Source organism: Schistocerca nitens, chromosome 12 (genome assembly GCF_023898315.1).
Source record: "Schistocerca nitens isolate TAMUIC-IGC-003100 chromosome 12, iqSchNite1.1, whole genome shotgun sequence".
NCBI classification, from domain to species: domain Eukaryota; kingdom Metazoa; phylum Arthropoda; class Insecta; order Orthoptera; family Acrididae; genus Schistocerca; species Schistocerca nitens.
This window is the reverse complement of record NC_064625.1, coordinates 200,162,897-200,185,314: the sequence shown is the minus strand read 5'-3', so window position 1 is coordinate 200,185,314 and position 22,418 is coordinate 200,162,897.

Genomic DNA, 22,418 nt, shown 5'->3' with positions numbered 1-22,418 from the left:
TTCTCCTGTGAGTCTAGTTTTTCGAATGCGATACAAAACTGACAGTTAATTGTAACGTTCAGAGCCTGTTAAAGACGATGGGACACACAAATTGCGTCGCGACTCAATACATCGTCCTCCAGCCGACTTGTCTCAGAGGTACTCTTGCTGCCCCGGGCACCTTTTGGACGTTCTCCTATGAGTCTAGTTTATCGAATCCGGCGCAAAACTGACAGTTAATTGTAACGTTCAGAGCCTCTTAATGACGATGGAACACACAAATTGCGTCGCGATTCGATACATCGTCCTCCAGCCGACTTGTCTCCAAGGGTCTATTGATGCTTCGGGCACCTTATGGTCGTTCTCCTGTGAGTCTAGTTTTTCGAATCCGACGCAAAACTGACAGTTAATTGTAACGTTCAGAGCCTGTTAATGACGATGGAACAACACAAATTGCGTCGCGATTCGATACATCGCCCTCCAGCCGACTTGTCTCCAAGGGTCTATAGCTGCCTCAGGCACCTTATGTTCGTTCTCCTGTGAGTCTAGTTTTTCGAATGCGATGCAAAACTGACAGTTAATTGTAACGTTCACAGCCTCTTAATGACGATGGAACACACAAATTGCGTCGCGATTCAATACATCGTCCTCCAGCCGACTTGTCTCCAAGGGTCTATTGATGCTTCGGGCACCTTATGGTCGTTCTCCTGTGAGTCTAGTTTTTCGAATCCGACGCAAAACTGACAGTTAATTGTAATGTTCAGATCCTGCTAATGACGATGGAACACACAAATTGCGTCGCGATTCAATACATCGTCCTCCAGCCGACCTGTCTCCAAGGGTCTATAGCTGCCTCGGGTACCTGTTGATCGTTCTCCTGTGAGTCTAGTTTTTCGAATCCGACGCAAAACTGACAATGAATTGTAACGTTCAGAGCCTGTTAATGACGATGCAACACACAAATTGCGTCGCGATTCAATACATCGTCCTTCATCCGACTTGTCTCCAAGGGTCTATTATTGCCTCGGGCACCTTATGGTCGTTCTCCTGTGAGTCTAGTTTTTCGAATTCGACGCATAACTGACAGTTAATTGTAATGTTCAGAGCCTGTTAATGACGATGGAACACACAAATTGCGTCGCGATTCAATACATCGTCCTCCAGCCGACTTGTCTCCAATGGTCTATAGCTGTCTCGGGCACCTTATCGTCGTTCTCCTGTGAGTCTAGTTTTTCGAATCCGACGCAAAACTGACAATTAATTGTAACGTTCAGTGCGTGTTAATGACGATGGAACACACAAATTGCGTCGCGATTCAATACATTGTCCTCCAGCCGAGTTGCCTCCGAGGTAGTATTGCTGCCCCGGGCACCTTTTGGTCGTTCTTCTATGAGTCTAATTTTTCGAATCCGGCGCAAAACTGACAGTTAATTGTAACGTTCAGAGCCTCTTAATGACGATGGAACACACAAATTGCGTCGCGATTCAATACATCGTCCTCCAGCCGAATTGTCTCCAAGGGTCTATTGTTGCCTCGGGCACCTTATGGTCGTTCTCCTGTGAGTGTAGTTTTCCGAATCCGACGCAAAACTGACAGTTAATTGTAACGTTCAGAGCCTGTTAAAGACAATGGGACACACAAATTGCGTCGCGACTCAATACATCGTCCCCAGCCGACTTGTCTCAGAGGTACTGTTGCTGCCCCGGGCACCTTTTGGTCCTTCTCCTATGAGTCTAGTTTATCGAATCCGGCGCAAAACTGACAGTTAATTGTAACGGTCAGAGCCTCTTAATGACGATGGAACACACAAATTGCATCGCGATTCAATATATCGTCCGCCAGCCGACTTGTCTCCAAGGGTCTATTGCTGCCTCGGGCAGTTTATGGTCGTTCTCCTGTGAGTCTAGTTTTTCGAATGCAATGCAAAACTGACAGTTAATTGTAACGTTGAGAGCCTGTTAATGACGATGGAACACACAAATTGCGTCGCGATTCAATACATCGTCCTCCATCCGACTTGTCTCCAAGGGTCTATTGCTGCCTCGGGCACCTTATGGTCGTTCTCCTGTGAGTCTAGTTTTTCGAATCCGACGCAAAACTGACAGTTAATTGTAATGTTCAGAGCCTGCTAATGACGATGGAACTCACAAATTGCGTCGCGATCCAATACATCGTCCTCCAGCCGACTTGTCTCCAAGGGTATAGTGCTGCCTCGTGCACCTTATGGTCGTTCTTCTGTGAGTCCAGATTTTCGAATCCGACGCAAAACTGACAGTTAACTGTAATGTTCAGAGCCTCTTAATGACGATGGAACACACAAACTGCGTCGCGATTCAATACATCGTCCTCCAGCCGACTTGCCTCCGAGGGTCTAGTGCTGCCTCGGGCACCTAATGGTCGTTCTTCTGTGAGTCTAGATTTTCGAATCCGACGCAAAACTGACAGTTAATTGCAAGGTTCAGAGTCTCTTCATGACGATGGAAAACAAATTGCGTCGCGATTCAATACATCGTCCTCCAGCCGACCTGTCTCCAAGGGTCTATAGCTTCCTCGGGCACCTTATGGTCGCTCTCCTGTGAGTCTAGTTTATCGAATCCGACGCAAAACTGACAATGAATTGTAACGTTCAGAGCCTGTTAATGACGATGGAACACACAAATTGCGTCGCGATTCAATACATCGTCCTCCAGCCGACTTGTCTCCTAGGGCACCTTATGGTCGTTCTTCTGTGAGTCCAGATTTTCGAATCCGACGCAAAACTGACAGTTAATTGTAAGGTTCAGAGCCTCTTAATGACGATGGAACACACAAATTGCGTCGCGATTCAATACATCGTCCTCCAGCCGACTTGTCTCCAAGGGTCTATAGCTGCCTCGGGCACCTTATCGTCGTTCTCCTGTGAGTCTAGTTTTTCGAATCCGACGCAAAACTGACAATTAATTGTAACGTTCAGAGCCTGTTAATGACGATGGAACACACAAATTGCGTCGCGATTCAATACATCGTCCTCCAGCTGACTTGTCTCCGAGGAAGTATTGCTGCCCCGGGCACCTTTTGGTCGTTCTCCTATGAGTCTAGTTTTTCGAATCCGACGCAAAACTGACAGTTAATTGTAACGTTCAGAGCCTCTTAATGACGATGGAACACACAAATTGCGTCGCGATTCAATACATCGTCCTCCAGCTGACTTGTCTCCGAGCGTCTAGTGCTGCCTCGGGCACCATATGGTCGTTCTAATGTGAGTCTAGATTTTCGAATCCGACGCAAAACTGACAGTGAATAGTAACGTTCACAGCCTCTTAATGACGATGGAACACACAAATTGCGTCGCGATTCAATACATCGTCCTCCAGCCGACTTGTCTCCAAGGGTCTATTGCTGCTTCGGGCACCTCATGGTCGTTCTCCTGTGAGTGTCGTTTTTCGAATCCGACGCAAGACTGACAGTTAATTGTAACGTTCAGAGCCTCTTAAAGACGATGGAACACACAAATTGCGTCGCGATTCAATACATAGTCGTCCAGCCGAATTGTCTCGAAGGGTCTAGTGCTGCCTCGGGAACCTTATGGTCGTTCTCCTGTGAGTCTAGTTTTTCGAATGCGATGCAAAACTGACAGTTAATTGTAACGTTCAGAGCCTGTTAAAGACGATGGGACACACAAATTGCGTCGCGACTCAATACATCGTCCTCCAGCCGACTTGTCTCAGAGGTACTATTGCTGCCCCGGGCACCTTTTGGACGTTCTCCTATGAGTCTAGTTTATCGAATCCGGCGCAAAACTGACAGTTAATTGTAACGTTCAGAGCCTCTTAATGACGATGGAACACACAAATTGCGTCGCGATTCGATACATCGTCCTCCAGCCGACTTGTCTCCAAGGGTCTATTGCTGCTTCGGGCACCTTATGGTCGTTCTCCTGTGAGTCTAGTTTTTCGAATCCGACGCAAAACTGACAGTTAATTGTAACGTTCAGAGCCTGTTAATGACGATGGAACAACACAAATTGCGTCGCGATTCGATACATCGTCCTCCAGCCGACTTGTCTCCAAGGGTCTATAGCTGCCTCAGGCACCTTATGTTCGTTCTCCTGTGAGTCTAGTTTTTCGAATCCGACGCAAAACTGACAGTTAATTGTAATGTTCAGATCCTGCTAATGACGATGGAACACACAAATTGCGTCGCGATTCAATACATCGTCCTCCAGCCGACTTGTCTCCAAGGGTCTAGTGCTGCCTCGTGCACCTTATGGTCGTTCATCTGTGAGTCCAGATTTTCGAATCCGACGCAAAACTGACAGTTAATTATAACGTTCAGAGCCTCTTAATGACGATGGAACACACAAATTGCGTCGCGATTCAATACATCGTCCTCCAGCCGACTTGTCTCCAAGGGTCTATAGCTGCCTCGGGCACCTTATCGTCGTTCTCCTGTGAGTCTAGTTTTTCGAATCCGACGCAAAACTGACAATTAATTGTAACGTTCAGAGCCTGTTAATAACGATGGAACACACAAATTGCGTCGCGATTCAATACATCGTCCTCCAGCTGATTTGTCTCCGAGGAAGTATTGCTGCCCCGGGCACCTTTTGGTCGTTCTCCTATGAGTCTAGTTTTTCGAATCCGACGCAAAACTGACAGTGAATAGTAACGTTCACAGCCTCTTAATGACGATGGAACACACAAATTGCGTCGCGATTCAATACATTGTCCTCCAGCCAACTTGTCTCCAAGGGTCTATTGCTGCTTCGGGCACCTCATGGTCGTTCTCCTGTGAGTGTCGTTTTTCGAATCCGACGCAAAACTGACAGTTAATTGTAACGTTCAGAGCCTCTTAAAGACGATGGAACACACAAATTGCGTCGCGATTCAATACATAGTCGTGCAGCCGAATTGTCTCGAAGGGTCTAGTGCTGCCTCGGGCACCTTATGGTCGTTCTCCTGTGAGTCTAGTTTTTCGAATGCGATGCAAAACTGACAGTTAATTGTAACGTTCAGAGCCTGTTAAAGACGATGGGACACACAAATTGCGTCGCGACTCAATACATCGTCCTCCAGCCGACTTGTCTCAGAGGTACTATTGCTGCCCCGGGCACCTTTTGGACGTTCTCCTATGAGTCTAGTTTATCGAATCCGGCGCAAAACTGACAGTTAATTGTAACGTTCAGAGCCTCTTAATGACGATGGAACACACAAATTGCGTCGCCATTCGATACATCGTCCTCCAGCCGACTTGTCTCCAAGGGTCTATTGCTGCTTCGGGCACCTTATGGTCGTTCTCCTGTGAGTCTAGTTTTTCGAATCCGACGCAAAACTGACAGTTAATTGTAACGTTCAGAGCCTGTTAATGACGATGGAACAACACAAATTGCGTCGCGATTCGATACATCGTCCTCCAGCCGACTTGTCTCCAAGGGTCTATAGCTGCCTCAGGCACCTTATGTTCGTTCTCCTGTGAGTCTAGTTTTTCGAATCCGACGCAAAACTGACAGTTAATTGTAATGTTCAGATCCTGCTAATGACGATGGAACACACAAATTGCGTCGCGATTCAATACATCGTCCTCCAGCCGACTTGTCTCCAAGGGTCTAGTGCTGCCTCGTGCACCTTATGGTCGTTCATCTGTGAGTCCAGATTTTCGAATCCGACGCAAAACTGACAGTTAATTATAACGTTCAGAGCCTCTTAATGACGATGGAACACACAAATTGCGTCGCGATTCAATACATCGTCCTCCAGCCGACTTGTCTCCAAGGGTCTATTGCTGCCTCGGGCACCTTATGGTCGTTCTCCTGTGAGTCTAGTTTTTCGAATCCGACGCAAAACTGACAGTTAATTGTAATGTTCAGATCCTGCTAATGACGATGGAACACACAAATTGCGTCGCGATTCAATACATCGTCCTCCAGCCGACCTGTCTCCAAGGGTCTATAGCTGCCTCGGGTACCTGTTGATCGTTCTCCTGTGAGTCTAGTTTTTCGAATCCGACGCAAAACTGACAATGAATTGTACCGTTCAGAGCCTGTTAATGACGATGGAACACACAAATTGCGTCGCGATTCAATACATCGTCCTTCATCCGACTTGTCTCCAAGGGTCTATTATTGCCTCGGGCACCTTATGGTCGTTCTCCTGTGAGTCTAGTTTTTCGAATCCGACGCATAACTGACAGTTAATTGTAATGTTCAGAGCCTGTTAATGACGATGGAACACACAAATTGCGTCGCGATTCAATACATCGTCCTCCAGCCGACTTGTCTCCAATGGTCTATAGCTGTCTCGGGCACCTTATCGTCGTTCTCCTGTGAGTCTAGTTTTTCGAATCCGACGCAAAACTGACAATTAATTGTAACGGTCAGTGCGTGTTAATGACGATGGAACACACAAATTGCGTCGCGATTCAATACATTGTCCTCCAGCCGAGTTGCCTCCGAGGTAGTATTGCTGCCCCAGGCACCTTTTGGTCGTTCTTCTATGAGTCTAATTTTTCGAATCCGGCGCAAAACTGACAGTTAATTGTAACGTTCAGAGCCTCTTAAAGACGATGGAACACACAAATTGCGTCGCGATTCAATACATCGTCCTCCAGCCGAATTGTCTCCAAGGGTCTATTGTTGCCTCGGGCACCTTATGGTCGTTCTCTTGTGAGTGTAGTTTTCCGAATCCGACGCAAAACTGACAGTTAATTGTAACGTTCAGAGCCTGTTAAAGACAATGGGACACACAAATTGCGTCGCGACTCAATACATCGTCCCCAGCCGACTTGTCTCAGAGGTACTGTTGCTGCCCCGGGTACCTTTTGGTCGTTCTCCTATGGGTCTAGTTTATCGAATCCGGCGCAAAACTGACAGTTAATTGTAACGTTCAGAGCCTCTTAATGACGATGGAACACACAAATTGCGTCGCGATTCAATATATCGTCCGCCAGCCGACTTGTCTCCAAGGGTCTATTGCTGCCTCGGGCAGTTTATGGTCGTTCTCCTGTGAGTCTAGTTTTTCGAATGCGATGCAAAACTGACAGTTAATTGTAACGTTTAGAGCCTGTTAATGACGATGGAACACACAAATTGCGTCGCGATTCAATACATCGTCCTCCAGCCGACTTGTCTCCAAGGGTCTATAGCTGCCTCAGGCACCTTATGGTCGTTCTCCTGTGAATCTAGTTTTTCGAATGCGATGCAAAACTGACAGTTAATTGTAACGTTGAGAGCCTGCTAATGACGATGGAACACACAAATTGCGTCGCGATTCAATACATCGTCCTCCATCCGACTTGTCTCCAAGGGTCTATTGCTGCCTCGGGCACCTTATGGTCGTTCTCCTGTGAGTCTAGTTTTTCGAATCCGACGCAAAACTGACAGTTAATTGTAATGTTCAGAGCCTGCTAATGACGATGGAACTCACAAATTGCGTCGCGATCCAATACATCGTCCTCCAGCCGACTTGTCTCCAAGGGTATAGTGCTGCCTCGTGCACCTTATGGTCGTTCTTCTGTGAGTCCAGATTTTCGAATCCGACGCAAAACTGACAGTTAACTGTAATGTTCAGAGCCTCTTAATGACGATGGAACACACAAATTGCGTCGCGATTCAATACATCGTCCTCCAGCCGACTTGCCTCCGAGGGTCTAGTGCTGCCTCTGGCACCTAATGGTCGTTCTTCTGTGAGTCTAGATTTTCTAATCCGACGCAAAACTGACAGTTAATTGCAAGGTTCAGAGCCTCTTCATGACGATGGAACACACAAATTGCGTCGCGATTCAATACATCGTCCTCCAGCCGACCTGTCTCCAAGGGTCTATAGCTTCCTCGGGCACCTTATGGTCGCTCTCCTGTGAGTCTAGTTTATCGAATCCAACGCAAAACTGACAATGAATTGTAACGTTCAGAGCCTGTTAATGACGATGGAACACACAAATTGCGTCGCGATTCAATACATCGTCCTCCAGCCGACTTGTCTCCTAGGGCACCTTATGGTCGTTCTTCTGTGAGTCCAGATTTTCGAATCCGACGCAAAAGTGACAGTGAATTGTAACGTTCAGAGCCTCTTAATGACGATGGAACACACAAATTGCGTCGCGATTCAATACATCGTCCTCCAGCCGACTTGTCTCCAAGGGTCTATAGCTGCCTCGGGCACCTTATCGTCGTTCTCCTGTGAGTCTAGTTTTTCGAATCCGACGCAAAACTGACAATTAATTGTAACGTTCAGAGCCTGTTAATGACGATGGAACACACAAATTGCGTCGCGATTCAATACATCGTCCTCCAGCCGAGTTGTCTCCGAGGTAGTATTGCTGCCCCGGGCACCTTTTGGTCGTTCTCCTATGAGTCTAATTTTTCGAATCCGGCGCAAAACTGACAGTTAATTGTAACGTTCAGAGCCTCTTAATGACGATGGAACACACAAATTGCGTCGCGATTCAAGATATCGTCCTCCAGCCGAATTGTCTCCAAGGGTCTATTGTTGCCTCGGGCACCTTATGGTCGTTCTCCTGTGAGTGTAGTTTTTCGAATCCGACGCAAAACTGACAGTTCATTGTAACGTTCACAGCCTCTTAATGACGATGGAACACACAAGTTGCGTCGCGAATCAATACATCGTCCTCCAGCCGAATTGCCTGCAAGGGTCTAGTGCTGCCTCGGGCACCTTATGGTCGTTCTCCGTTGAGTCTAGATTTTCGAATCCGACGCAAAACTGACAGTTAATTGTAACGTTCAGAGCCTCTTAATGACGATGGAACACACAAGTTGCAACGCGATTCAGTACATCGTCCTCCAGCCAACTTGTCTCCAAGGGTCTATTGCTGCCTCGGGCACCTTATGGTCGTTGTCCTGTGAGTTTAGTTTTTCGAATCCGACGCAAAACTGACAGTTAATTGTAACGTTCAGAGCCTCTTAATGACGATGGAACACACAAATTGCGTCGCGATTCAATACATCTTCCTCCAGCCGAATTGTCTCGAAGGGTCTAGTGCTGCCTCGGGCGGCTTATGGTCGTTCTCCTGTGAGTCTAGATTTTCGAATCCGACGCAAAACTGATAGTTAATTGTAACGTTCAGAGCCTCTTAATAACGATGGAACACACAAATTGCGTCGCGATTCAATGCATCGTCCTCCAGCCGACTGGTCTCCAAGGGTCTACTGCTGCCTCGGGCACCTTATGGTCGTTCTTCTGTGAGTCTAGATTTTCGAATCCGACGCAAAACTGACAGTTAATTGTAACGTTCAGAGCCTCTTAATGACGATGGAACACACAAATCGCGTCGCGATTCAATACATCGTCCTACAGCCGACTTGTCTCCAAGGGTCTAGTGCTGCCTCGGGCACCTTATGGTCGTTCTCCTGTGAGTCTAGATTTTCGAATCCGACGCAAAACTGACAGTGAATTGTAACGTTCAGAGCCTCTTGATGACGATGGAACACACAAATTGCGTCGCGATTCAATACATCGTCCTCCAGCCGTCTTGTCTCCAAGGGTCTATTGCTGCCTCGGGCACCTTATGGTCGTTCTCCTGTGAGTCTAGTTTTTCGAATCCGACGCAAAACTGACAGTTAATTGTAATGTTCAGAGCCTGCTAATGACGATGGAACTCACAAATTGCGTCGCGATCCAATACATCGTCCTCCAGCCGACTTGTCTCCAAGGGTCTAGTGCTGCCTCGTGCACCTTATGGTCGTTCTCCTGTGAGTCTAGTTTTCTGAATACGACGCAAAACTGACAGTTAAAGGTAACGTTCAGAGCCTGTTAACGATGATGGAACACACAAATTGCGTCGCGATTCAATACATCGTCCTCCAGCCGACTTGTCTCCGAGGTAGTATTGCTGCCCCGGGCACCTTTTGGTCGTTCTCCTAGAAGTCTAGTTTTTCGAAACCGGCGCAAAACTGACAGTTAATTGTAACGTTTAGAGCCTGTTAATGACGATGGAACACACAATTTGCGCTGCGATTCAATACATCGTCCTCCAGACAACTTGTCTCCGAGGTAGTATTGCTGCCCCGGGCACCTTTTGGTCGTTCTCCTATGAGTCTAGTTTTTCGAATCCGACGCAAAACTGACAGTTAATTGTAAGGTTCAGAGCCTCTTAATGACGATGGAACACACAAATTGCGTCGCGATTCAATACATCGTCCTCCAGCCGAAATGTCTCCAAGGGTCTATTGTTGCCTCGGGCACCTTATGGTCGTTCTCCTGTGAGTCTAGTTTTCCGAATCCGACGCAAAACTGACAGTTAATTGTAACGTTCAGAGCTTCTTAATGACGATGGAATACACAAGTTGCGTCGCGAATCAATACATCGTCCTCCAGCCGAATTGTCTCCAAGGGTCTAGTGCTGCCTCGGGCACCTTATGGTCGTTCTCCTGTGAGTCTAGATTTTCGAATCCGACGCAAAACTGAAATTTAATTGTAACGTTCAGAGCCTCTTAATGACGATGGAACACACAAATTGCGTCGCGATTCAATACATCGTCCTACAACCGACTTGTCGCCAAGGGTCTAGTGCTGCCTCGGGCACCTTATGGTCGTTCTCCTGTGAGTCTAGATTTTCGAATCCGACGCAAAACTGACAGTGAATTGTAACGTTCAGAGCCTCTTGATGACGATGGAACACACAAATTGCGTCGCGATTCAATACATCGTCCTCCAGCCGTCTTGTCTCCAAGGGTCTATTGCGGCCTCGGGCACCTTATGGTCGTTCTCCTGTGAGTCTAGTTTTTCGAATCCGACGCAAAACTGTCGGTTAATTGTAATGTTCAGAGCCTATTAATGACGATGGAACACACAAATTGCGTCGCGATTCAATACATCGTCCTCCAGGCGACTTGTCTCCAAGGGTCTACTGCTGCCTCGGGCACCTTATGGTCGTTCTTCTGTGAGTCTAGATTTTCGAATCCGACGCAAAACTGACAGTTAATTGTAAGGTTCAGAGGCTCTTAAGGACGATGGAACACACAAATTGCGTCGCGATTCAATACATCGTCCTCCAGCCGACCTGTCACCAAGGGTCTATTGCTGCCTCGTGAACCTTATGGTCGTTGTCCTGTGAGTCTAGTTTTTCGAATCCGACGCAAAACTGACAGTTAATAGTAACGTTCAGAGCCTGTTAATGACGATGGAACACACAAATTGCGTCGCGATTCAATACATCGTCCTCCAGCCGAGTTGTCTCCGAGGTAGTATTGCTGCCCCGGGCACCTTTTGGTCGTTCTCCTATGAGTCTAATTTTTCGAATCCGGCGCAAAACTGACAGTTAATTGTAACGTTCAGAGCCTCTTAATAACGATGGAACACACAAATTGCGTCGCGATTCAATACATCGTCCTCCAGCCGAATTGTCTCCAAGGGTCTAGTGCTGCCTCGGGCACCTTATGGTCGTTCTCCTGTGAGTCTAGATTTTCGAATCCGACGCAAAACTGACATTTAATTGTAACGTTCAGAGCCTCTTAATGACGATGGAACACACAAATTGCGTCGCTATTCAATACATCGTCCTACAACCGACTTGTCGCCAAGGGTCTAGTGCTGCCTCGGGCACCTTATGGTCGTTCTCCTGTGAGTCTAGATTTTCGAATCCGACGCAAAACTGACAGTGAATTGTAACGTTCAGAGCCTCTTGATGACGATGGAACACACAAATTGCGTCGCGATTAAATACATCGTCCTCCAGCCGTCTTGTCTCCAAGGGTCTATTGCGGCCTCGGGCACCTTATGGTCGTTCTCCTGTGAGTCTAGGTTTTCGAATCCGACGCAAAACTGTCGGTTAATTGTAATGTTCAGAGCCTGTTAATGACGATGGAACACACAAATTGCGTCGCGATTCAATACATCGTCCTCCAGGCGACTTGTCTCCAAGGGTCTACTGCTGCCTCGGGCACCTTATGGTCGTTCTTCTGTGAGTCTAGATTTTCGAATCCGACGCAAAACTGACAGTTAATTGTAAGGTTCAGAGCCTCTTAAGGACGATGGAACACACAAATTGCGTCGCGATTCAATACATCGTCCTCCAGCCGACCTGTCTCCAAAGGTCTATTGCTGCCTCGTGAACCTTATGGTCGTTGTCCTGTGAGTCTAGTTTTTCGAATCCGACGCAAAACTGACAGTTAATTGTAACGTTCAGAGCCTGTTAATGACGATGGAACACACAAATTGCGTCGCGATTCAATACATCGTCCTCCAGCCGAGTTGTCTCCGAGGTAGTATTGCTGCCCCGGGCACCTTTTGGTCGTTCTCCTATGAGTCTAATTTTTCGAATCCGGAGCAAAACTGACAGTTAATTGTAACGTTCAGAGCCTCTTAATAACGATGGAACACACAAATTGCGTCGCGATTCAATACATCGTCCTCCAGCCGAATTGTCTCGAAGGGTCTAGTGCTGCCTCGGGCGCCTTATGGTCGTTCTCCTGTGAGTCTAGATTTTCGAATCCGACGCAAAACTGATAGTTAATTGTAACGTTCACAGCCTCTTAATGACGATGGAACACACAAGTTGCGTCGCGAATCAATACATCGTCCTCCAGGCGAATTGTCTCCAAGGGTCTAGTGCTGCCTCGGGCACCTTATGGTCGTTCTCCGTTGAGTCTAGATTTTCGAATCCGACGCAAAACTGACAGTTAATTGTAACGTTCAGAGCCTCTTAATCACGATGGAACACACAAATTGCGTCGCGATTCAATACATCGTCCTACAGCCGACTTGTCTCCAAGGGTCTATTGTTGCCTCGGGCACCTTATGGTCGTTCTCCTGTGGGTCTAGATTTTCGAATCCGACGCAAAACTGACAGTGAATTGTAACGTTCAGAGTCTCTTGATGACGATTGAACACACAAATTGCGTCGCGATTCAATACATCGTCCTACAGCCGACCTGTCTCCAAGGGTCTCTTGCTGCCTCGGGAACCTTATGGTCGTTCTCCTGTGAGTCTAGTTTTTCGAATCTGGCGCAAAACTGACCGTTAATTGTAACGTTCAGAGCCTCTTAATGACGATGGAACACACAAATTGCGTCGCGATTCAATACATCGTCCTCCAGCCGACTTGTCTCCAAGGGTCTATTGCGGCCTCGGGCACCTTGTGGTCGTTCTCCTGTGAGTCTAGTTTTTCGAATCCGACGCAAAACTGACAGTTAATTGTAATGTTCAGAGCCTGTTAATGACGATGGAACACACAAATTGCGTCGCGATTCAATACATCGTCCTCCAGCCGACTTGTCTCCAAGGGTCTATAGCTGCCTCGGGCACCTTATGGTCGTTCTTCTGTGAGTCTAGATTTTCGAATCCGACGCAAAACTGACAGTTAATTGTAAGTTTCAGAGCCTCTTAATGACGATGGAACACACAAATTGCGTCGCGATTCAATACATCGTCCTCCAGCCGACCTGTCTTCAAGGGTCTATTGCTGCCTCGGGCACCTTATGATCGTTCTCCTGTGAGTCTAGATTTTCGAATCCGACGCAAAACTGATAGTTAATTGCAACGTTCAGAGCCTCTTAATGACGATGGAACACACAAATTGCGTCGCGATTCAATGCATCGTCCTCCAGCCGACTGGTCTCAAAAGGTCTAGTGCTGCCTCGGGCACCTTATGGTCGTTCTTCTGTGAGTCTAGATTTTTGAATCCGACGCAAAACTGACAGTTAATTGTAAGGTTCAGAGCCTCTTAATGACGATGGAACACACAAATTGCTTCGCGATTCAATACATCGTCCTACAGCCGACCTGTCTACAAGGGTCTCTTGCTGCCTCGGGCACCTTATGGTCGTTCTCCTGTGAGTCTAGTTTTCTGAATACGACGCAAAACTGACAGTTAAAGGTAACGTTCAGGGCCTGTTAACGACGATGGAACACACAAATTGCGTCGCGATTCAATACATCGTCCTCCAGCCGACTTGTCTCCGAGGGTCTATTGTTGCCTCGGGCACCTTATGGTCGTTCTCCTGTGAGTCTAGTTTTCCGAATCCGACGCAAAACTGACAGTTAATTGTAACGTTCAGAGCCTCTTAATGACGATGGAATACACAAGTTGCGTCGCGAATCAATACATCGTCCTCCAGCCGAATGGTCTCCAAGGGTCTAGTGCTGCCTCGGGCACTTCTCCTGTGAGTCTAGATTTTCGAATCCGACGCAAAACTGACAGTTAATTGTAACGTTCATAGCCTCTTAATGACGATGGAACACACATATTGCGTCGCGATTCAATACATCGTCCTACAGCCGACTTGTCTCCAAGGGTCTAGTGCTGCCTCGGGCACCTTATGGTCGTTCTCCTGTGAGTCTAGATTTTCGAATCCGACGCAAAACTGACAGTGAATTGTAACGTTCAGAGCCTCTTGATGACGATGGAACACACGAATTGCGTCGCGATTCAATACATCGTCCTACAGCCGACTTGTCTCCGAGGGTCTATTGTTGCCTCGGGCACCTTATGGTCGTTCTCCTGTGAGTCTAGTTTTCCGAATCCGACGCAAAACTGACAGTTAATTGTAACGTTCAGAGCCTGTTAATGACGATGGAACACACAAATTGCGTCGCGATTCAATACATCGTCCTCCAGCCGAGTTGTCTCCGAGGTAGTATTGCTGCCCCCGGGCACCTTTTGGTCGTTCTCCTATGAGTCTAATTTTTCGAATCCGGCGCAAAACTGACAGTTAATTGTAACGTTCAGAGCCTCTTAATGACGATGGAACACACAAATTGCGTCGCGATTCAATACATCGTCCTCCAGCCGAATTGTCTCCAAGGGGCTATTGTTGCCTCGGGCACCTTATGGTCGTTCTCCTGTGAGTGTAGTTTTTCGAATCCGACGCAAAACTGACAGTTAATTGTAACGTTCACAGCCTCTTAATGACGATGGAACACACAAGTTCCGTCGCGAATCAATACATCGTCCTCCAGGCGAATTGTCTCCAAGGGTCTAGTGCTGCCTCGGGCACCTTATGGTCGTTCTCCGTTGAGTCTAGATTTTCGAATCCGACGCAAAACTGACAGTTAATTGTAACGTTCAGAGCCTCTTAATGACGATGGAACACACAAATTGCGTCGCGATTCAATACATCGTCCTACAGCCGACTTGTCTCCAAGGGTCTAGTGCTGCCTCGGGCACCTTATGGTCGTTCTCCTGTGAGTCTAGATTTTCGAATCCGACGCAAAACTGACAGTGAATTGTAACGTTCAGAGCCTCTTGATGACGATTGAACACACAAATTGCGTCGCGATTCAATACATCGTCCTACAGCCGACCTGTCTCCAAGGGTCTCTTGCTGCCTCGGGCACCTTATGGTCGTTCTCCTGTGAGTCTAGTTTTTCGAATCTGGCGCAAAACTGACAGTTAATTGTATCGTTCAGAGCCTCTTAATGACGATGGAACACACAAATTGCGTCGCGATTCAATACATCGTCCTCCATCCGACTTGTCTCCAAGGGTCTATTGCGGCCTCGGGCACCTTATGGTCGTTCTCCTGTGAGTCTAGTTTTTCGAATCCGACGCAAAACTGACAGTTAATTGTAATGTTCAGAGCCTGTTAATGACGATGGAACACACAAATTGCGTCGCGAATCAATACATCGTCCTCCAGCCGACTTGTCTCCAAGGGTCTATAGCTGCCTCGGGCACCTTATGGTCGTTCTTCTGTGAGTCTAGATTTTCGAATCCGACGCAAAACTGACAGTTAATTGTAAGGTTCAGAGCCTCTTAATGACGATGGAACACACAAATTGCGTCGCGATTCAATACATCGTCCTCCAGCCGACTTGCCTCCGAGGGTCGAGTGCTGCCTCGGGCACCTAATGGTCGTTCTTCTGTGAGTCTAGATTTTCGAATCCGACGAAAAACTGACAGTTAATTGCAAGGTTCAGAGCCTCTTTATGACGATGGAACACACAAATTGCGTCGCGATTCAGTACATCGTCCTCCAGCCGACCTGTCTCCAAGGGTCTATAGCTTCCTCGGGCACCTTATGGTCGTTCTCCTGTGAGTCTACTTTATCGAATCCGACGCAAAACTGACAATGAATTGTAACGTTCAGAGCCTGTTAATGACGATGGAACACACAAATTGCGTCGCGATTCAATACATCGTCCTCCAGCCGACTTGTCTCCTCGGGCACCTTATGGTCGTTCTTCTGTGAGTCCAGATTTTCGAATCCGACGCAAAACTGACAGTTAATTGTAAGGTTCAGAGCCTCTTAATGACGATGGAACACACAAATTGCGTCGCGCTTCAATACATCGTCCTACAGCCGACTTGTCTCCAAGGGTCTATAGCTGCCTCGGGCACCTTATCGTCGTTCTCCTGTGAGTCTAGTTTTTCGAATCCGACGCAAAACTGACAATTAATTGTAACGTTAAGAGCCTGTTAATGACGATGGAACACAAAAATTGCATCGCGATTCAATACATCGTCCTCCAGCCGACTTGTCTCCGAGGTAGTATTGCTGCCCCGGGCACCTTTTGGTCGTTCTCCTATGAGGCTAGTTTTTCGATTCCGGCGCAAAACTGACAGTTAATTGTAACGTAAAGAGCCTGTTAATGACGATGGAACACACAAATTGCGTCGCGATTCAATACATCGTCCTCCAGCCGAGTTGTCTCCGAGGTAGTATTGCTGCCCCGGGCACCTTTTGGTCGTTCTCCTATGAGTCTAATTTTTCGAATCGGGCGCAAAACTGACAGTTAATTGTAACGTTCAGAGCCTCTTAATGACGATGGAACACACAAATTGCGTCGTGATTCAATATATCGTCCTCCAGCCGAATTGTCTCCAAGGGTCTATTGTTGCCTCGGGCACCTTATGGTCGTTCTCCTGTGAGTGTAGTTTTTCGAATCCGACGCAAAACTGACAGTTAATTGTAACGTTCACAGCCTCTTAATGACGATGGAACACACAAGTTGCGTCGCGAATCAATACATCGTCCTCCAGGCGAATTGCCTGCAAGGGTCTAGTGCTGCCTCGGGCACCTTATGGTCGTTCTCCGTTGAGTCTAGATTTTCGAATCCGACGCAAAACTGACAGTTAATTGTAACGTTCAGAGCCTCTTAATGACGATGGAACACACAAATTGCGTCGCGATTCAATACATCGTCCTACAGCCGACTTGTCTCCAAGGGTCTAGTGCTGCCCCGGGCACCTTTTGGTCGTTCTCCTAGTTTTTCGAAACCGGCGCAAAACTGACAGTTAATTGTAACGTTCAGAGCCTGTTAATGACGATGGAATACACAAGTTGCGTCGCGAATCAATACATCGTCCTCCAGCCGAATTGTCTCCAAGGGTCTAGTGCTGCCTCGGGCACCTTATGGTCGTTCTCCTGTGAGTCTAGATTTTCGAATCCGATGCAAAACTGACAGTTAATTGTAACGTTCAGAGCCTCTTAATGACGATGGAACACACAAATTGCGTCGCGATTCAATACATCGTCCTACAGCCGACTTGTCTCCAAGGGTCTAGTGCTGCCTCGGGCACCTTATGGTCGTTCTCCTGTGAGTCTAGATTTTCGAATCCGACGCAAAACTGACAATGAATTGTAACGTTCAGAGCCTCTTGATGACGATGGAACACACAAATTGCGTCGCGATTCAATACATCGTCCTCCAGCCGTCTTGTCTCCAAGGGTCTATTGCGGCCTCGGGCACCTTATGGTCGTTCTCCTGTGAGTCTAGTTTTTCGAATCCGACGCAAAACTGTCGGTTAATTGTAATGTTCAGAGCCTGTTAATGACGATGGAACACACAAATTGCGTCGCGATTCAATACATCGTCCTCCAGGCGACTTGTCTCCAAGGGTCTACTGCTGCCTCGGGCACCTTATGGTCGTTCTTCTGTGAGTCTAGATTTTCGAATCCGACGCAAAACTGACAGTTAATTGTAAGGTTCAGAGCCTCTTAAGGACGATGGAACACACAAATTGCGTCGCGATTCAATACATCGTCCTCCAGCCGACCTGTCTCCAAGGGTCTATTGCTGCCTCGGGAACCTTATGGTCGTTGTCCTGTGAGTCTAGTTTTTCGAATCCGACGCAAAACTGACAGTTAATTGTAACGTTCAGAGCCTGTTAATGACGATGGAACACACAAATTGCGTCGCGATTCAATACATCGTCCTCCAGCCGAGTTGTCTCCGAGGTAGTATTGCTGCCCCGGGCACCTTTTGGTCGTTCTCCTATGAGTCTAATTTTTCGAATCCGGCGCAAAACTGACAGTTAATTGTAACGTTCAGAGCCTCTTAATGACGATGGAACACACAAATTGCGTCGCGATTCAATACATCGTCCTCCAGCCGAATTGTCTCCAAGGGTCTATTGTTGCCTCGGGCACCATATGGTCGTTCTCCTGTGAGTGTAGTTTTTCGAATCCGACGCAAAACTGACAGTTAATTGTAACGTTCACAGCCTCTTAATGACGATGGAACACACAAGTTGCGTCGCGAATCAATACATCGTCCTCCAGGCGAATTGTCTCCAAGGGTCTAGTGCTGCCTCGGGCACCTTATGGTCGTTCTCCGTTAAGTCTAGATTTTCGAATCCGACGCAAAACTGACAGTTAATTGTAACGTTCAGAGCCTCTTAATCACGATGGAACACACAAATTGCGTCGCGATTCAATACATCGTCCTACAGCCGACTTGTCTCCAAGGGTCTATTGCTGCCTCGGGCACCTTATGGTCGTTCTCCTGTGGGTCTAGATTTTCGAATCCGACGCAAAACTGACAGTGAATTGTAACGTTCAGAGTCTCTTGATGACGATTGAACACACAAATTGCGTCGCGATTCAATACATCGTCCTACAGCCGACCTGTCTCCAAGGGTCTCTTGCTGCCTCGGGCACCTTATGGACGTTCTCCTGTGAGTCTAGTTTTTCGAATCTGGCGCAAAACTGACAGTTAATTGTAACGTTCAGAGCCTCTTAATGACGATGGAACACACAAATTGCGTCGCGATTCAATACATCGTCCTCCAGCCGACTTGTCTCCAAGGGTCTATTGCGGCCTCGGGCACCTTATGGTCGTTCTCCTGTGAGTCTAGATTTTCGAATCCGACGCAAAACTGACAGTTAATTGTAATGTTCAGAGCCTGTTAATGACGATGGAACACACAAATTGCGTCGCGATTCAATACATCGTCCTCCAGCCGACTTGTCTCCAAGGGTCTATAGCTGCCTCGGGCACCTTATGGTCGTTCTTCTGTGAGGCTAGATTCTCGAATCCGACGCAAAACTGACAGTTAATTGTAAGTTTCAGAGCCTCTTAATGACGATGGAACACACAAATTGCGTCGCGATTCAATACATCGTCCTCCAGCCGACCTGTCTTCAAGGGTCTATTGCTGCCTCGGGCACCTTATGGTCGTTGTCCTGTGAGTCTAGTTTTTCGAATCCGACGCAAAACTGACAGTTAATTGTAACGTTCAGAGCCACTTAATGACGATGGAACACACAAATTGCGTCGCGATTCAATACATCGTCCTCCAGCCGAATTGTCTCGAAGGGTCTAGTGCTGCCTCGGGCGCCTTATGGTCGTTCTCCTGTGAGTCTAGATTTTCGAATCCGACGCAAAACTGATAGTTAATTGTAACGTTCAGAGCCTCTTAATGACGATGGAACACACAAATTGCGTCGCGATTCAATGCATCGTCCTCCAGCCGACTGGTCTCCAAAGGTCTAGTGCTGCCTCGGGCACCTTATGGTCGTTCTTCTGTGAGTCTAGATATTTGAATCCGACGCAAAACTGACAGTTAATTGTAAGGTTCAGAGCCTCTTAATGACGATGGAACACACAAATTGCGTCGCGATTCAATACATCGTCCTACAGCCGACCTGTCTACAAGGGTCTCTTGCTGCCTCGGGCACCTTATGGTCGTTCTCCTGTGAGTCTAGTTTTCCGAATCCGACGCAAAACTGACAGTTAATTGTAACGTTCAGAGCCTCTTAATGACGATGGAATACACAAGTTGCGTCGCGAATCAATACATCGTCCTCCAGCCGAATAGTCTCCAAGGGTCTAGTGCTGCCTCGGGCACTTCTCCTGTGAGTCTAGATTTTCGAATCCGACGCAAAACTGACAGTTAATTGTAACGTTCATAGCCTCTTAATGACGATGGAACACACATATTGCGTCGCGATTCAATACATCGTCCTACAGCCTACTTGTCTCCAAGGGTCTAGTGCTGCCTCGGGCACCTTATGGTCGTTCTCCTGTGAGTCTAGATTTTCGAATCCGACGCAAAACTGACAGTGAATTGTAACGTTCAGAGCCTCTTGATGACGATGGAACACACGAATTGCGTCGCGATTCAATACATCGTCCTACAGCCGACCTGTCTCCAAGGGTCTCTTGCTGCCTCGGGTACCTTATGGTCGTTCTCCTGTGAGTCTAGTTTTTCGAATCCGACGCAAAACTGACGGTTAATTGTAATGTTCAGAGCCTGTTAATGACGATGGAACACACAAATTGCGTCGCGATTCAATACATCGTCCTCCAGGCGACTTGTCTCCAAGGGTCTACTGCTGCCTCGGGCACCTTATGGTCGGTCTTCTGTGAGTCTAGATTTTCGAATCCGACGCAAAACTGACAGTTAATTGTAAGGTTCAGAGCCTCTTAAGGACGATGGAACACACAAATTGCGTCGCGATTCAATACATCGTTCTCCAGCCGACCTGTCTCCAAGGGTCTATTGCTGCCTCGGGAACCTTATGGTCGTTGTCCTGTGAGTCTAGTTTTTCGAATCCGACGCAAAACTGACAGTTAATTGTAACGTTCAGAGCCTGTTAATGACGATGGAACACACAAATTGCGTAGCGATTCAATACATCGTCCTCCAGCCGAGTTGTCTCCGAGGTAGTATTGCTGCCCCGGGCACCTTTTGGTCGTTCTCCTATGAGTCTAATTTTTCGAATCCGGCGCAAAACTGACAGTTAATTGTAACGCTCAGAGCTTCTTAATGACGATGGAACACACAAATTGCGTCGCGATTCAATACATCGTCCTCCAGCCGAATTGTCTCCAAGGGTCTATTGTTGCCTCGGTCACCTTATGGTCGTTCTCCTGTGAGTGTAGTTTTTCGAATCCGACGCAAAACTGACAGTTAATTGTAACGTTCACAGCCTCTTAATGACGATGGAACACACAAGTTGCGTCGCGAATCAATACATCGTCCTCCAGGCGAATTGTCTCCAAGGGTCTAGTGCTGCCTCGGGCACCTTATGGTCGTTGTCCTGTGAGTCTAGTTTTGCGAATCCGACGCAAAACTGAAAGTTAATTGTAACGTTCAGAGCCACTTAATGACGATGGAACACACAAATTGCGTCGCGATTCAATACATCGTCCTCCAGCCGAATTGTCTCGAAGGGTCTAGTGCTGCCTCGGGCGCCTTATGGTCGTTCTCCTGTGAGTCTAGATTTTCGAATCCGACGCAAAACTGATAGTTAATTGTAACGTTCACAGCCTCTTAATGACGATGGAACACACAAGTTGCGTCGCGATTCAATACATCGTCCTCCAGCCGAATTGTCTCGAAGGGTCTAGTGCTGCCTCGGGCACCTTATGGTCGTTCTTCTGTGAGTCTAGATTTTTGAATCCTTCGCAAAACTGACAGTTAATTGTAAGGTTCAGAGCCTCTTAATGACGATGGAACACACAAATTGCGTCGCGATTCAATACATCGTCCTACAGCCGACCTGTCTACAAGGGTCTCTTGCTGCCTCGGGCACCTTATGGTCGTTCTCCTGTGAGTCTAGTTTTCTGAATACGACGCAAAACTGACAGTTAATTGTAACGTTCATAGCCTCTTAATGACGATGGAACACACAAATTGCGCCGCGATTCAATACATCGTCCTCCAGCCAACTTGTCTCCGAGGTAGTATTGCTGCCCCGGGCACCTTTTGGTCGTTCTCCTATGAGTCTAGTTTTTCGAATCCGGCGCAAAACTGACAGTTAATTGTAACGTTCAGAGCCTCTTAATGACGATGGAACACACAAATTGCGTCGCGATTCAATACATCGTCCTCCAGCCGAATTGTCTCCAAGGGTCTATTGTTGCCTCGGGCACCTTATGGTCGTTCTCCTGTGAGTGTAGTTTTTCGAATCCGACGCAAAACTGACAGTTAATTGTAACGTTCACAGCCTCTTAATGACGATGGAACACACAAGTTGCGTCGCGAATCAATACATCGTCCTCCAGGCGAATTGTCTCCAAGGGTCTAGTGCTGCCTCGGGCACCTTATGGTCGTTCTCCGTTGAGTCTAGATTTTCGAATCCGACGCAAAACTGACAGTTAATTGTAACGTTCAGAGCCTCTTAATGACGATGGAACACACAAATTGCGTCGCGATTCAATACATCGTCCTCCAGCCGACCTGTCTTCAAGGGTCTATTGCTGCCTCGGGCACCTTATGGTCGTTGTCCTGTGAGTCTAGTTTTGCGAATCCGACGCAAAACTGAAAGTTAATTGTAACG